This window comes from Poecilia formosa, unplaced genomic scaffold, assembly GCF_000485575.1.
Source record: "Poecilia formosa unplaced genomic scaffold, Poecilia_formosa-5.1.2 Scaffold38, whole genome shotgun sequence".
In the NCBI taxonomy this organism is placed as follows: Eukaryota; Metazoa; Chordata; class Actinopteri; order Cyprinodontiformes; family Poeciliidae; genus Poecilia; species Poecilia formosa.
Window position 1 is genome coordinate 267,904 of NW_006799977.1, and position 15,168 is coordinate 283,071.

General features: G+C 38.1%; 1 long non-coding RNA gene across 2 annotated transcripts; it reads left to right on the forward strand.

The window, feature by feature from the left end:
- Positions 1-336: 336 nt before the first annotated feature.
- LOC103137189 (uncharacterized) lies at positions 337-6,216 on the forward strand. 2 transcript variants are annotated; one of them, XR_476096.2, is made up of 4 exons: positions 337-465; positions 820-866; positions 1,769-1,880; positions 5,830-6,216. It is a non-coding gene; the product is annotated as an uncharacterized LOC103137189 (long non-coding RNA). The 2 variants fall into 2 exon arrangements; XR_001661926.1 differs by lacking the exons at positions 337-465; positions 820-866 and having other exon boundaries at positions 1,656-1,880.
- The last annotated feature ends 8,952 nt before the right edge of the window (positions 6,217-15,168 follow it).

The window sequence follows — 15,168 nt, forward strand, 5'->3', positions numbered from 1 at the left end:
TTACCTCTAATGCTCCAGGACAATTTTAGTTCTTATTCACGTAGAATACCATTTTTCTTTTCATATTATCAACATTCCTCTTTAAAGCTCCATCAGCCCTTTTGTGTAAACCAAGGAAAACATGAAATATTGCAAGATGATGCTTCAGCATGACAAATATTTACAATCATATTCAAACGAGGCTCGTTTGTCATATTGAATAAAAACCTTTAAGCAGGTTTCTCTTTCTGAAAGAGCTCCGTGTCTCTCTGTTTCAGTTCTGCCTGGCTGCTGCAGGTGAAGTGTGTTGCAGTTCATCAGCCGCCTTATAAAGAGCTGCATGCTGGAGATGCTGGATCCCGTTTTCTTTTGTCCTGGGTCTTGACCTGACGTGATCCTGTTTGAGAGCTGGCCGTTTGTGGGGACTGAACTGAGCATTTTGGTGAATAATTGTCTAAGAAGTGTTTCTGTTCACAGTGGAAGCTGGTAGGGATTCTGTCATTTTTGTTGCAAACTGTTTTCTGTTGAAAGTGGTTGTGTTATAGTTATATGGGGGTGTTTTGTTTTTTATTTTGGCCAGAAAATAAAAAACACTACAGGATAAAACTCCTGTAGTGTTTTTTCAGAATTGTAAAATTATTTTTGGTTACTGACATCAACTGTTCAGATTACTTTTTGTTTTATGTTAAAGCCCGGTGCCAGAACTTACTTTAGGGGTTTCAGGGTGGGGTTGTAACAAGGCTTTTAAACTTATTTTATACTCCAAATGTAAAGAAATACATTTATAGTGTTGAACTTATTAATGTATTTATTTTACAGGAGTTTATTTCTCCTTTTCAGTTTCCCACTGGTTTAGCTGCAGCAAACGCTCCATGCCAAATAAATCGGTGAGCTGTACATCTGTGTTATGCATAAACATCCTCCACAAAGTGCTGCTCTCCCAGCAGATCTAACTTACCAGCTGGAGTTGATCACTACTCTTCCAAATTGTGCAGAGGCTCAGCTGTGCTGTCTGCTGCGATATTCACTGGAAGATCTTTTCCATGATCAAGCCGCGTTTAACTTGTCATGGAGACTTTAAGGTGATCTTCAACTGTAAAGAAAAAAAATACAGAAATCGGCATGATGTTTTAACATGTTAGAATTTTTTTTTTTTTAAACTGGATGATCTGGAACGAGAAAGTGACCAATTAGCTCACTAATTGGGATAAATCTAGAATAAATTACGTGGAGTTGTGCTAAACACAAACATGTGAAGACTTGGTCACATTTCTTTCACTTTTACTGTCAGATGCTTCAGCCAACTGTCTGATACTCTACCTCCCAACAAGTAGAGGGAAATTTATTATAAATATTTTTAGAATTACCAACTTGCTTTCTTTTAATGTTTTTATCTGACCTTTTACTGATGCATTTCAATCAATACTTCAGTTTCTGTTCTGTTATGATCCTACATATTGCCTTATTAGTTCATTCCTTTGTTTGGCTTGTTGGTTTATTCATGTTTTTTCTGTCGGATCTGTTAATCTTTATGCTGCGTTTTATAATTTTGAGTCTTAGTTTAGCTCCCTTTGTGTTAATTTGCCTCTCGTTCAGTTTATTTGCTTTCATTGTGCCACAGCTGTTCCACATCACCTCTGACTCTTTTCCCACCCCTGCCTCAGTATTTATCCTCCTGCTTTATCGTAGTTCCTTGCTTGATTCTTTCATTTCTGCCTTCTCAGAGCTAACATTTCCTGCCATGCGTGTGTCTCTCATAATGAATTTAAGCATGATCATTTTTTTTCAGTTCACTAGTATCTACACTTAATGTTTCTGGACATCGACGGCAGCAGATGAGATAAGATCTCGCCTCTTTCTGCATCCAACTTGTCTTTGCCCAAAAGGAGACGAGACAAAAGGTGAGATAACAGGAGTGTCCTTGTTGTTGTTCCGGTGTTTTTATGGTAAATTGTATCATGTGAAGCAAGCCAACAAATTTCTTCCATTTTTCAATTCAAAACTCCAGTTTTTGTCTTCACTTCACGGTTTAACAATTAAGCAAACTGAAAAACGGCAACATTGCGACTCAACGCTTCGTTTCACTGTAACCTGCAGGGAAAGTAAAAGGCATAGAGTTAGCTTGTCCTTGCGCTCGGGACTCAACCTACGTGTTGATTTGATGATGTGGCCATGAGATGGAGGGGGGAGGAAGTGACAAAATTCCATGTCACCATGGCAACGGGAGACTGCAGAGAAATCAGCCTCTCTGTATTAATCTCTTTTTAAATCATCTTTGAAAAGAATGGGATGGCTTTGTGACAATATGAGTGTGTGAAGATGTGTGTGTGTGTTTTGTGATTGGGAGGACCAGAGAATGAATTTCAGCCCATGTCTCCTTGTGTACTTTTCTCTCTCCTCTCTCTCTCTTTCACACACACACACAGCTTCAGTCTCTCTTTGCCGTGTATAGATTTTTTTTTGGCACTGGCCTTGTCTTTCTCTGCACGATGCCACATGTGAGAATAGCAATCAACTGGCCTCATTTGGCCCCGTCTCCTTGTATACATGAGAAGACCTTTCCTCTCCAGAGCATCCCGAGCCCTGACTGCTTTCTTTACTGAGATATCAAACTACTTAGTTGCTTTATTTCACCTTAGCTGGTCAGAGGAGAAAATCAAATTTGAAACAAAACAAGAAAAAAATTGTGAGATATGCAGAAAGCAAGTTCAAGTTGTGATTTATTCACTCCAGAAAATAATGAAACTGCAATGTAAATTTTGTTTGTACTTGTGGACACAGTTATGGCTCCATATTTTGCTACATTTCTCCTCTGGAGTTCACAATACTACTGACATTTAGTTTGGTAAAAATGCAAATCAGAGTCGCTGCAGATTTTATGAGAGTAATCAGAATATTCTGTCCTCATGCATCCAACGAGAGCAAGGTCACCTCAAAGTCATGTGAGCCAGTTGATTGTATATTACTTGGGAACAGAATCAAATGCTTAAAAAATGAATCTAGCATATTAAAACTTCAGCATTGTTTTGGTTGGAAAACCTTGAAGGGAATGACATTTAATCTTCCTAATTTTATAGAATTAAGAATGATCCCTTTTAAAGAACCTTCAGAACTTTTTGTCACAATCTTTGAAATAAAAATAATGAATCAGACAAAGTTAAAATAAGACAGTCGGCCTCGGCCTGATTAGTGTATGAATATTTACATCTTCCTTTGATATAATTCTAATATTCTGAAATTTTTCCTTAGTTTCTATTCATTTGATTCCTGCAGAAATGTGACCTGTGTGGATTTAAAAGCCGTTTGTGCTCCTGGAAACTTTGACACTCCTGAACGTTTGCTTTTTCCTGGTGCCAGCTCGGGTTACAAGATGGTTGCATCAAACTGCAACAAAAAGATGAGCTCAGTGTGACTCATGCAGACATTGCACTAAATTATAATCAGCTTTAAATTACTGATTGATTTTCTGCTTAGCACTACACTTGGCACAAGAAATCTATTCAACATTTAATGTTAGTAACCTGTTCCGTCACTACTCTATTTTTTTTTTCTGCACAAATAAAGTAATTTTTATTGTAATATCCATCACTCACTCTCTTCCCCACTCAGTTTTTTTGTTCTCTTTACAGCCTCGTCTTCATGCAGCCTTTGTGTCTCAATGTTATGCAGAGGCCAGGGGTGTGCAGCTGCTGCACAGTCCCCAGCCTTGTTAATATTTCAGATAGTCAGAAGCCAAGGCAGATCCCTGTTTTTTTCTACCCAAAAGGAAAGGCTGTCTCCTCATTTAACCTCCAGCTCCCAATCTCCATACTAACCAGAGCTGCCAAAGTCTCAAGTAGACACGCGCTGATTGCTCCCCGTGGTTCAGGTTTCCCCTCAGCCTTCTTTACAAAAAAGCTCAATAAAACAGGCTTTGCAAACTGACAAAACTTTAAAACTTAGAATTATTTTAATACCATCAAAACACATTTTTTTAGGACTGAAAATATCTCCGGTGGATAAAATGCATGACAGAAGCTCAAACAGTGCTTCTACTTTTAATTAACCTCAATAAATCCTCCAAATAAAGGAAAGTTGAACCAATCAGATTTTCACAGAGCAACATATGGACCAACCATGTGCTACAAAAAACAGCTAAAATGATGGTAGCTAACACATTCCCTCCTATGTACTTAGCATCAGGTAAATAATTTAGGATTTTGATTTAAATGTATTCATCCCCAAATTGAACAAGCTGTCTGACTGATTTCAGCACAGTTTTCTTGCCGGTACAAGGCTGAAAGATCATTCGGGTTTCTGCCTTAAGTATTAAATTCTTTAGTCTCTTTTTTGTCTTTTATCAGTCATTGCCTGTCTTCAAAGGAAATGCTGTAACTGCTTCACACAGACATGCTTTGAAGTTACAGTTTAACATTTTACTTTATCCTTCAGCTCTGAGGTCACATAGGACTAAAAGCTGCAGGTAAAGTTTGGCTTTTCGTACCCAAAATGTACCTGAGTTTACATTCAGGCGGTTTAGATTGATGTTTGTTTTCAACCAAAGTCTTGTCTCTGTTTTTATCTTGAAGGGAGAAACAACTTGAGCACAGAAAGAAGATGGTAGGGATCAGAAAGGAGGACAATGGTGGAACAACCCAGAGGGGTTCCCATTAAAAATGGTTCTGAAGCCTCAGGCATAAAATTTAATTCAGAGTTCAGAGAAATAATTTCATGCAGAAATTATGAGAGTGGTTATTTTTATTTCTACACCCAGCAGAAAAAAAGCTTCTTTCTGCAGGCTCAAAATATGGTTTTAATGTTTTAAAAACATGTTCTCCATCTTTGCAAATTAAATACCTTATCTATAGCACTGAGTCTCTCTCAGTATATCAGTATCAATGGATTTTCATCAAAAATTAAGACTCTGGCACCAGCTGAATGCACAATGTTCTGACTGAGGTCTGACACTGAAACGGATGTAGCTGAAAACTTGCTTAAGGTGAAGCACAACAGGAAGAAGTTATTATGGCAGTTGAATGGCTTTCTGCTTAAAAGTAAGCAGAGAGAAGTGGAGTGATTAGGATGATGCTGATGTTGTGGTCTGGACACATTAGGAAGGATATGAGCCATAAAAACCAGGAAGGATGAGCTCAGTGTGCAGCTGCCCGTCTCCTGATGACCCAGACTGCTGCTGTCATTTGTGTTCATTTTTGGTTTTATTTAGGATGACATGTGATATTTTTACATCTACATACTTTATTATAATTTAAATTGATTGTTTTTATCAACAGGTCCTGATGTAAATGAACACATGCAGTCACCTGGATTTTCTGTCAAGATGCAACAAGAGCTAAAAAATATTAATCTGACGTAAACTTAGATTATTATAGACAGAAAAGGGTTCCATAAATTACAATTTTTAAAAAAAATATATATATACATTGTAAAATAGACTACTTGACATTTTATCACAAAGAGAAGCTTTGAATTTTTAATGTTTAGACCAAGATTACTTGGTGACATGTTTTTACAGTGAAGGCTGCTGATGCTGCTTCTTTCCACCTTTTTTGACCCAATGATGACACTACCTCACACAAATGAAAAGTTATCTGAACATTTAACTTTCAGATAAATGTGTAGTGTAGGAAACAATAAGCAAATATATGTAACAGAGCAGCTAAAAAGTAACATTTTCTGACATGCCACCCTGAGATGAAAGCCCGTATCTACCGTGACAACTGCTTATTTTATTAGTCTTGATAAACACACTTCTGGTGGTCATAGAGTTTCCCTCCCTGCAGTAGAATAAATCCTAAGGTTCTGGTTAAAGATAAATCACATGCCAGAACACTTTTTGTTTCGTTATTTCAGGTCCAGGTGTGACAGTCTGACTGATGCTACCTGGAGCTGTTTCCAGTCTAATCTCACATTTGATCCCTTGGAACCGGAGCTCGTCTCTCGGCTGACCTGATTGTGCCGGACTGTGCAGGATGCTTTCATAAAGGAGTCACAGCATGTTCCTCTATGAGACGGGCTGCCTTGGAGGAACGCTTCATTTTACAGGATGTGAAGGTCAAATCTGAATGAGGACTTCTGAATAGCTTAACTGGCACCAATGATGAAGAAAGTAATTCCAGAACAAAGCTACTGCTCAAGAGTTCCAAAGGCAAATGATAGTTTAGAGTGAAACCCAGATAGAAACATCCAGTTGTTTGATAAAATGTTTGTGTGAATAAAACCAACATTTTTTTTGCAGAAGTTTCTGGGTGACATGTTTTACAGCTTGTAGGTACAGGAATTGTTCTTCCAATTAAAGGAAACATCAGTTGTGCCACTTGAACTGCAACAAGGTTTACATTATCAATCATCCTCATTGTGATGCCATTTGCTCACAGGAAATGAGTCTTTGTTTCTCAAAAGGTTTGATAATAAGCATCCTACTTCAAAGTGGATCTAGAGGAGTAACGTATAAAACCCCAACAAATTTTAATTATACTATTGCATAGTATAATTAAAAAATCACAAAAGGTGACATTATCATATCAAATGAAATCCACAACACTGGTTTATAGCTCTCTTTTTTGTTCTTTTGCCTGAAATATAACCATTCATACCTTCACTCAGGTGGGACGGCAGGGCAGGTCACTGATTTTCTTTCTGAATCACTTCTCCTCTTATCCCAGAGTTTAAATATGTTACCGAAAAATAAATATGGGGCAGTTCTGGCAACTGATGTAAAACCGGAGAACATGGTAGACGTCTCCCATTGCTCTCTGTTAGCATATGGAGGCTAGCTGTTAATGACAAAATGAATAAAACCCTATTCCCTTTTCAGATGAGACAGAAACCTCTGCATGGATGGAGGATAGTTATGTAAATATTATTTCAGTTTTGGGAATTTGCATCTTAGACCTTTAATCCCAGGATTTTAAACACATTGAAAAGCTCCTGCTCTGTCCACAGTTTTATTTTCCATGATGACTCTCAAGCTGTGAACTCCAAAGAACATATTGGAACAAGTTTTCATGTAATTATGAAGTTTCCAGACCCTTTATCAACCCTGTAACTCTAAGTCTCCAGGTCTACTGTACATTTATGTTTTCCTACAGAACTGAGAGAAATGAATCTCTCTCCAAGTTCCAATTTAAAAGTGGTTGAAGAATGGATATTAGACAAAAAAAAAGTTTTTAAAACTTCTCCCACTATTTGCATAATTTAATCCAGCACATTTTGTGTCTTACGTATTTAGACATAAAAACTTTTCAATTTTTTTTAGCAAATATTTTTTGAATAAACTCTGCGACTAAAACTGCAGAGATTCTCTTCCAAATTATAAAAAATCAGTCCATAAATTGGTGTCAATGTTGGGTGAGAAGTGCTCAGTGAGTGTATTCATTTCAGTTTGTCTAGCTATTTAACGACTCCTTTGTTATCACTGCAGATCATCTGAATTAACACACACACACACACACACACCGGTGACATGCTCTTTGATTCCAGATTAATACAGAGTAGCTGTGAACACACACTGCAGAAATAATCAGCTGTCACCAGGAATATGGCAGAAGTATATGTGGGTTTTAGCAGGATTTATGGCAGTCATTTACGCAGAGGTTTACAGTTGTGGGAGCTGGAAAGGAAATGTGTGGCTGATGAAAAATAATCTGTCAATCTGTCTGCCCTGGGTAGAATATCAAACCCAGGAATCTGACAGTAGGAATGAAATATGATGTGAAATGTAAAATACACCAGCAGCGAGACACTCTGCTCAGTGGGTCCTCATTATCCAACTCCCTCCTCTTCTTTCTTTTGTCTCACTTTCTCTGGTCTGACCCTGATTCCTTCATCTCCATGGCCTCGCAGTCTGTCTCCTCTAGTCAATCTCTTTCTGAGTCTAGCTGGGCTGTGAAGTGTTACTCAGCTTCAGCCTCATCACAGTTTTGATAGCAAAGAAGGAGTGGAGTAAGAATGAGAAAGTGTGAGGAAGAAAATCTATAAGTGTTTTCTGTTTCCCTTTGCCTGAGGTTTTCTGTGAAACGAATGCATCATATAAGGGAGAAATGCAGTGTGACTTTTAGGGAAAATGCAAACCGCTTGTCTGAGGGATTGATTACTTTCTAATTTGATTACAAACATGGTAAGATTTAGTTTCTCATACAAACTAAATGAACAAATCCCCAGTTGTTTGGTTCCTCTGCTTATGGAGAAACGTCCAGGTCAGCACGTCCCACTTTGTATTGTTGTTATCTGTTGTAGCAGCCAAGTAATTAACCCACACAAACCCTCAGGGAAACCATTATTATTTAACCACAAGACTAATATATTGTTGTCAACAACAATTTACACCTCCAGTGGTGCAAATAGGAAGGCAACTATTGTCAAGTAGTAGGTTTATTTAAGAAAAGGGTTGAGTATTCTTGAAATTTCTCTGTTTGTCCAAAATGATTTTTCCTGAACTCTAAATGTCTCTAACATGTTTGCGTGTTTTGTGAACTCGACTAAAGGCAGGAGGAAGGAAGGCTCAAGGACAGCAAAGGTTTAATGATGCAAACGTCTAGATTTAAAGAAAACAGGGCCCAATGCAGAAGTAGTGAAACATAGAAACTGAGAAAATAACTTGACAAAATGAATTAACAAAAAGCCTGGAATTCTGAAAATGTCAAATAAAACAAACCCTGAAAATAATTTAAAAATAAAATCAACACAATCACATCACATACAGTAACAATATGGCATAACACACATTCTGTTTATCAGTCCTGGATTAATTATCTAACCTTGTGGGGAGAAACCAAGCAGGGAACTTAGGAAAAGTTGAATAAGAGGTTCAGGAGAAACTGAATGGAAACACAGAGGATCCAACTAACCAACAGCTGAGAGAGAACGACAACATGAGTCCAAAACCGGAAACAGGAGAGAAACCAGTTCACCAAGATCAAGAGACATGAATCACAGCAAAAACAGAACCAAAACACTTACAACTGTGGATAATGACACTATCTAATGACAAGTCAAGTCATGTGTTTACATTACTAAACATAAAATTCTGAAAAATTTAGGGAAAAAGAAAGAAATGTAAGAAAACAAAAACTAATTTCAGAGTCTCTGGAATTAAGAGGCTTAATGGAGGCAGAAATAACTGTTTTCACACAACGTCTGGATTTCTCTGACTTTTACCTCCATTTGTTTCACTTTAGTTGTCACTTTTTATTTTCTTTCTTTAGTTGATCAGGTTTAAGTGAAGTTTTCTTAATTAGAGCAGTTTGGGAATGATGTGACATTTAGTACACCTCTGACCTGATCTAAAACAACAGACTTTGAGGTTTGGGAAGTAAGCTTTTCACTGAGGTTGGTAACTTATCAGTGGACACACACACACTGGTTCAGGTCGTTCATCATTTACCAGGATATTAAATTATTTACTGTTATTTGACCAAGGGAAAATCCCGTTATGCAAGAGTTCTCTAAACAAGACACACAACCTTTCTCGTCCTGATGACATGCAAACTGTTTATTTCAAATGAGGTTAAGGCGAAAACCAAGAAACCATAAAACAGCTGCATAGAGTCTGGACTAAATCCCCCCCTCTGTGTTAATGTTTTTCCTATAACATTCAAACCGACGGCCTCCTGCGTCGTCTCAGTTTTCCAAATTCAATATGAGAGTGTGTGTGGAGAGCGGATCTGTTCATCAGACGTCTCTTTAGTTAAACCTTTTGGACTAATGGGTTAAGAAGACACGTCTGATGGGTGAAGAGGCGCCGCCGCTGCAGGCTGGGTGTTGTCCGTGGTGCTGAATGGCAGCCATGGCAGCGGCAGAGCATCGCTCGGCTGCTTTCATTCAGGTGCAGCTCTCACAAAGCGCTTTTTAACACCTTCTGCAAGCCTTTAGCTGATGTAATTGATCGTGTCATCTCGCGCCTCTTGGGGTGAATCCCATCCCACTCTTCGGCACACGAGCCCCGTGCCTGCCAACCTGATAGGCAGTCATGCCACACATGGAGTTAATTCAGACGCCTGCTCCCGAACAAGATGAAAGATTGTGTTTGTTCCAGCGACTTGAACCAATCCCCTTGATACTGTAAGCTTGCTGCACTGCAGCTTCTTTTTTTTATTTTTCTTCCGCTGGTATTTTCTGCACTCCTCCGCTCACCTTCAACTACCAAAAAGTGTAGCTTTTAAGAAAAAAAATGTTCTGAAGAGTTCTCCTTCAGCCAAAAAATGAAAACCACAGAAGTGCAGAGATTTGTGTCTTTCTGCACCGTACTTTGTCCTTGTGTTTGTTTCCTCAGACACATGCTACGTAACAGACAGAATAATAAGAAATACCTCCATACTCATGCAGAGATAAGAGCATGCTGGTGAAAAATAATTACATCTATTGGGACTTTAGAATCTCTTCTCGTGTGCAGCACACACAAGAATGCACATGTGCAACAGGAGTTGATAAATACACAAATTCTCCCGCGTTCGTTCTGCATATTGGATTCAAACTGTTCTTCATTTGGTTTCTGTCTGATTGGGAGTGGGTTTGGCTGCCATATTACTGCTGCTGTGGAAATTAGGAGGACATGTGTGTCACCTGTGAAGTCTGATATGCTGCTGCTGGAGAGACGCTTTTTGGTTCGGTACAGAAGTTCTGCTGCAGTCGTGCCAGTTCACTGAGTCATGGGATGAAAAAAGTAATAAATCTGAACTTACAGAGCGTGTAGAATAATGTATTAATATAAACCTCCATTTTGGAGTTTCTAATTTAATTGCTTGGACTTTCATTACATCACCAACTCTCCCACCTGTGCCTTCGAAACAGCAAGCAAAAATAATCCCGACTGCAATGAAAAGATAAGAATTCACTCCACGCCGGGGGATAATCTCCTGATAATGTGTTGTGCAGCAGTGAGGTGTGCAGCGCAGGTAGCTGGTGGTAGTCATTTAAAAGTCCCATTACCAGTCGCACAGACAGCCTCGCCGCTGTGGGATTTACAGAAGTATTGGTCCTCTGAGAGGCTGGAGTTACCAACACCGGTGCAACAAGGATTGCTCTTCCAAGAGAGAGTCACTTATGAGATTAGGGAGCAGAAATAGATCAGGAGCAACGGTTTGGGTTGTATTTTTATTTGCAGTTTGTTTTCCCTCTCCCTCTCTCTCTATTTCTCTGCTGGTCTGCTGAAGTCAAAGTCAGTTGCTGTATTGCAGCACTAGAAGAAAATGTAACTCAGTTCCAGTTGCCTGTATTTTACTGGGGGGCTGTTTTCATTCCCCTTCAAACTTTTTCACCAAGTGGCATTTACAAGTCTGTGAGTATTTTATTGGGGTTGTATCCAATAGAGCAACATGCAGTTGTACATATTTATGAGGTGGAAGCAACACAATGCTTAATTTTCAGATATGAGTAGACTACCCAAAAATTATACTTAAGGAACAGCAGCACTGCTTCAACATATTTCTACTCAAGTAAAAGTAAAAGGTACAGCGTAGCAAAAGTACTCTATATATATATTTATTTAATCACTCAAGTAAATGTAACTAGTTACTACCCAACTCAGATAGTTTTAAAACATTTTCTTAAATAAAACCCAGAAGAGTTTAGGATGATTAATTTCAGGAAACTCTCCCAGTAATAAAACTTTTTGCTGTTTTGTGAACAAAAACCATCAAGACCAAAGAACAAAGCAGGCAGGTTGGGAATAAAGTTATGGGGAATCTTAAAGCAGTTAAAAACCTGAAAACCGACAGATCAACATCTAATTTAGAATCTTTAACTGTTCATCCAATCTGATCAGGAATTAAATGTTTAGCACAGAAGAACTTGCAAAACTGGTTTCTTGTAGAGACATACCTAAATGCATTTCAGAGGGATCTGCAAAGTATCAACAACCGCACACTTTTCTGATTTTTGTAAAACCTAAAGTCATTTTTCTTTCTTCTTACATTTAAACACTCCTTTGAGTTGGTGTCTCACTGAAAATCTGTTGAAATATGTGGCCATAGTGTAATTAAATGTGCAAAAGTGTGAGGGGTATGAGTATGATGAATACTTTTACAGCTGCTGCCAAACTGACATTAAACATCAGTATTTTTATTATCCGTCTTTTATTTTCTGCATAATCTGGGGTCGACTTGAGGAAGCAGCAGCCTGAGCAGAGAAACTCTGACTTTTCTCTTCCCAGCCACTTCAACCAGTTCACATAGTGAGATGACATTTAACGTTTTTATGGCTAAAGACCAAAATCTTGGATTTGCAGGTGATTCATTTCATCCCAGCCGCCTCGCACTCAGTGGAAAGGTATTAAACTAAGTTAAGACCTGGTGCATTTCATGCCAACATATAAACTACAGGTGACTCGAGCTCTTTGTTTTAACTATTGTGAGTGTAAGTTTAACCAACTTGGCTTTTGCTCACCTCCACTCACTGTTTTTTTCAACATCCAGCATTTCTTCTTTTTAATCAGTAACTTATCTTCACTGATAGCTGTGAACTCTAAGTTATTTTTCTTCTCCAAAGGAGTAAAATTCCCAGTTTAAAATCCACATCTGGGATTGCAGACGTGGCTAACTGATGGATTAATGATTTGTGGCAGCCAATTGTTAATATCCATCCCTCGATCGATGGGGAGCAGAGTTCATCAGGTCACGGCTTCGTTATTTATCAATATTAAACACAGAACTGTCGAGCACGAATTTGAGTCTGGCCTTTTCAGTCAACATAAAGGCTTTGGTCAACGCATCTGCAGACTTTTTTTCATTTAAGCAGTTACAGTACATCATGATCTATAATCTCTGGGACTTTGTCCTTGTGTTTTGCTTTATTTAAGATTTATTTCATTCCTCAGCCAGTTTCCTTTCGTTTGTCTTGCCTCATATTACTTCAGATTTCTCTGACGTTTGGTAAATCTTTGAGTTTCCTTTTTAAGGTAAATTTATTTATTTTCACCTTACATTTTGGTTCTGCTCTTTGCCATTTCATGTCACATCACAACTACTACACAAATGTATTTATATGGAGAGGTTAATCTTGCAGATTAAACTGGTAAACTAATACATTTTGCACACTCTGTCGTTGCTTTTGGCCAGTTGCCTAAACTGTGTTTTCTGTTGGTAATCCCTGAGCCGTGTCTGATGCATTTGCTTGCCTGTGAAGGGTTGTGCTGTCCATAAAGCTAGCTTTTAGGAAGACGGCTACAACAGCTCTGATTGGCAGTAGCTGAGCTCGTTCTATACCACCTCCATGATTACTGCTGCATCTTTGAGTGCACTGATTCTTCTTTCTAGTTGCCTTCTGACAACACTTTGTCATTTTCAATCTATTCTTTTCTTTTCTGCGAATTATCCGCCTTGCTGAAGATGTCCAGGCAGTTACAGTGGACAGATTTGCAGGTCTTTTCATAATCATGCTGCAAAGGCTAACAGGAAATCAAAAGTTTACTAAGTTCATGTCTGTCTTTCTAAAGTACTGATATTGCTGATAAGAAATCCTCTTTGTTTTAACTAATGAAAGAAAAGCTTGAAATGATTGAATTGGCATTATTCTTATTCTTATTTCAAAGGAATATTTAGTTTTTATTTATTTATTTGGCCTAACACTTTACTGTCCAAATTTGAGGTTTTGGTATTTTATTGATCTAATTCTAAAGCAACATATGGACATTTAGAATCATCTTTTTCTTTCACAGGGTTAATTATAACTGTGTTCACAACCACACACCACAGATTTAACAATAATGAAGTTAAAACAAAAAAACAACAAAAGGTTTCTTAGTTCATCATTCCAAACAAATCAGGGATATTTGTGGACATATTAGTAAATCAGGTTCATCTGAACATTTCAGCAGCAGTGCGATTCAGAAATATTGCCCAGTTCATGTTTTCATGTTTGATTTTATAAGATTGTATACGTTGGCACGAGTAGTTGCAGTAAATACTTTACTTACCTCATTTCCAACATTTGGATCATTAAAATAAATGTAGACCTTCAGAATTACAAATAAAGCATTTTTGTGGAAATGTCACTATGTTTTAGTTGTGTGAGTGGCAGCCATGTTGGATTTTGATGCATTTCATGGATATTGCAGTTAATTTTTTCCCAACTTGGCACTGCACTGAATTTTTCTATTCAATTCACTTTTATTGTTTTTGCATCATTTCTCAAGAAGGAACTTAAAAAACAAAGAGTCAATGTAATCCAGTCATATATTCCAAGTTAACATTCCAGATTATCAGACAGTGCAGTCAAACTGGTTATAAAACTGGCACTGTCTATGGGGGACAAAGTTAATCAAACATCTTGTTTATTGTAGTGTTTGAAGGTTTAGCTAAAGTGCTACAACCAGGCATACGTCCTTTCCATGTGGCGCCGCAGTCTGTAAGGAAAACATACGAGTTTAAACATCTGGGTTTTAATTTTACTTCAAAAACAATTAAAACACATACATGGAGGAGGGAAGTGTGCAACACAGGTGTAACAAAAGAAAATGATCTACTAGACTAGAATTCAGGGAGGATAAAATTGTCCTATCAGTAACCTATGTGATTGATGCTTTCTTTCTCCAACTATCACTTTATCCCTGTAGTCTTTCAAATCAATATGGCTGAGACTGGGGAGCTTTTGATGGCTGTAATCAGTTTCCATGCTGTTCTTCACAAAGCATTCCTCATGAAACAAAATGACACTGACGGGAGCCCAAAGACGCGCCGGGTTCTGAATCGCTGCCAGAAGCCAGTTGATTCAGGGAAATTCATAGATACGTTTTGTTTGGCTTCTCACAAACTCTTTTTTTTTTTTTAGTTTGGTCACACAGCTTCACGGGAAATTACACATGATTAAAAGACTGCTGATTCTGTTTATTTTGGCATAAATCCAGCAGGGCTGTATTCAGAAATCTAATAACATTTTTCACATGGGTGAAAAACAAACAAGTGCACACGGGGAGAGATGTGCACTTGTGTGAATATTAGGAAAAGCCTCAAGCAATCAATAAAACAAATTAGCTGGGCAAATGAAGCAAAAAATGAGTGAGCCAAGAAAGGGAAAACCAATTCCATCATTTTTTCTTGACCTTGCATCTTTGTGTATTACTCTTCATCAGCCTTAATCAGTGCATTAGTCAGCATTTCTGTCCTATTAAGGGGGTTTCAAGCCTTGTTAGAGGACCCACTGCAGAGAGTGTTTGGGTGTGTTTGGAGTAGCAGAGCGCAGACTGTGCTCTGAGTC